Consider the following 2,500-nt stretch of genomic DNA (forward strand, 5'->3'; position numbering starts at 1 on the left):
ATCCCCAGCGAACTGCCAGCAGGGTTGACGAGCGATCGCGCTCTCAGTCGGGGCGCCTGGCGTTGATCGGTGGTCGGTGGCTTGCGGGCAAGCTGCGTTGTGAGGGAGGGAGTGGGTCTGATGAGCCGTTACCGCGTCTCCCAGCCCACCTCGGCGGTGGGCGGGCCGGGCGGCCGTCAGCTCGGGCCAGTGCGGCACCCCCGACTCCTCGCAGAAGTCCGCTCGCCGACTCTCCGTCACGTGCACGCGTCGGTGACGCTGCCGAACCGATTGCCGGTCCCGTTTTCGCCTCTGCTTTTCCTCGGGCAAAGCTGCTGCACGCCTCGTGACACTCGGCGGGCGACATGGTGGCGGATATCCTGCCTCCGTCGCTGCGGTGCGTGCCGGCACGCGTCGCCTCTTGGGCGCCCTGTATTTGTTTTTCCCCCGTAGACGTATGTTTCCGCGGGCCGCACCAGGCTGGTGCTCCCCACAGCTTCACGCCGCCCTGCCACGGGCGCATGCCGGCGGGCAGGTGGGTGCTGCTAAGGAGGGGAGCGTATGTGCGGTCTGGGTCGCTTTCCTCTGGCGAGGGAGAGACCGAAAACAAAACTCAGACAACTCTTAACGGTGGATCACTCGGCTCGTGCGTCGATGAAGAACGCAGCTAGCTGCGAGAATTAATGTGAATTGCAGGACACATTGATCATCGACACTTTGAACGCACCTTGCGGCCCCGGGTTCTTCCCGGGGCCACGCCTGTCTGAGGGTCGTTTTTCAATCAATCACACTCGCCTTGGCTGGCGAGAGCGCGGCTGGGGTGTCGCAGAGGACCCGCCCTCTCTGTCCCCCTAAGTTCAGACTCCGGAGCCCTCCGGCGTCGGAGCGGATGGCCTTTCCCCGCACCCTGCACATTCCGTTCGTCAGGCTCGACGTCATCCCCCCCCCCGCCGGGGAGTGCGGCCTGGCGTCCGTCTGTGTCGTGGCAGTGGGGCCAGCACGGCTGTCACCGGTCCCAGAATGGCTGTCGGTGGTTTACACGGCGACGTGCACCGCCTCGTCTTTGGGACACGGAGCTGCCTCCAAGTGTTGAGCCTACCGCGGGGTCTGCCTGCGCTCTGGGCCCGTCTCTCGGTCGGCTGGCAGTGGAAAGAGTGAAGGGGGCCGAGGAGGTCCGGTGCTGGTGCGCCGCCGGCCTCGTTCGTGGAGCTCGCCGGTCGGACACGCTGACCCGACTCGATGGTTGATCGATTGAGAGTGTTGAGGGGCACAGACTGCGTCTGGGAGCGGCAGGCCGCGCGGTGCTGCAGTCGCCCGTCTCGTGGTTCGTCCTCGGCCCTAAGTGGCCGGCGGGGCGTCCGATCCTGTCTTCCCATGCTGGCGCCGAGTGCCTGGCCGAGGGAGGAGGTTTTCGTCATACGTTGTGACCTCGTCGGTCGCACGCGCGTGGATCGCTGGCTTTTTTTGGCTCTCCCGTTCAGTCCGCACGTTTCTGCTCGGTCCTGCCACCGGTCTCGGGGTGGGGGCACGGGTGGGGTTTGGCGGGCGTGGTGTGTGCTCTGTCACCGTGCAGGCGCACCTATCACGCCGACGGCCAGCCCCCGCACGGTCCTCCTCCCGGCCATCGGGAGGACGGCGGAACGTCGGGCAGTCGGGGGGCCAAGTCGCCAGAAGGCCACCGCTGTGTCTTCCATATCCTGTCACCGTCGTCGTGCCTTCCTCGACTCGTCCGGCTCGGGGCCGCCGGGTTCAGGAGCGGCGTCGCCCGCCGGCCCCACTGAAGGCCGTGCCGTTCCGCGGCTGGCGGACGATGTGCGTGCCCGTGCCTGTGCGACCGTTCGCCACTTGTGTCTCCGCACTTCTCTCTCCCTCTCTCTGACCGTCGGGCAGTCTCTGTCGGCCGGCGGCTCGCGCGTCCTGGGCGGCGAGTCGTCACCCCCCCGGGCCTCTGGCAAGGGAGGAATCCCGGCTGACCCTTCCGCTCGAGTAAGCTGCCGGCACTTCCGTGATTCGCCTCCCGCCGTGGATGGGGGAGGGTCTCCGGTCCCGTGAATTTGCGCCGAGCACGTCGGCGGCGGCGCTGGAGGCGGCAGGGGCGGCCACTCGTGTCGACACCATCGCTGGCAAGGGTGGTGAGCGACGTGCGTGTGGCTGGCTCTCTGACCGTCGCGGCATCGGCCGACACACCCCCCGCGGTGAGACGTTGCCGGCCCACTAAGAGGTGGGGGCGTGCACGCTGGCGGTGCGGCCTGGCCATCCTCTGACTCTGGGTACGACCTCAGATCAGACGCGACAACCCGCTGAATTTAAGCATATTACTAAGCGGTGGAAAAGAAACTAACCAGGATTCCCTTAGTAACTGCGAGTGAACAGAGAAGAGCCCAGCGCCGAATCCCCGCTCGCCTGACGGGCGAGGGAAATGTGGCGTATAGAAGCGCTTTCTCTGACGTTGCCCAGACACCTAAGTCCTCCTGATCGAGGCCTAGCCCGAGGACGGTGTGAGGCCAGTGGCGGTGCAAGG

At 66.6% G+C, this 2,500-nt stretch overlaps 1 non-coding gene and 1 pseudogene across 1 annotated transcript; both read left to right on the forward strand.

The window, feature by feature from the left end:
• Positions 1–598: 598 nt before the first annotated feature.
• Positions 599–752, forward strand: LOC122547091 (5.8S ribosomal RNA). The gene has a single exon (XR_006310878.2). It is a non-coding gene; the product is annotated as a 5.8S ribosomal RNA (ribosomal RNA).
• Positions 753–2,275: 1,523 nt separating this feature from the next.
• The window catches only part of LOC148137527 (28S ribosomal RNA), a 2,235-nt pseudogene continuing 2,010 nt past the window's right edge, over positions 2,276–2,500 (forward strand).

The sequence above is a fragment of the Chiloscyllium plagiosum genome, unplaced genomic scaffold (assembly GCF_037043375.1).
Source record: "Chiloscyllium plagiosum isolate Xiang-an unplaced genomic scaffold, Cpla_swu_hap1 HiC_scaffold_43, whole genome shotgun sequence".
Classification (NCBI taxonomy): Eukaryota; Metazoa; Chordata; class Chondrichthyes; order Orectolobiformes; family Hemiscylliidae; genus Chiloscyllium; species Chiloscyllium plagiosum.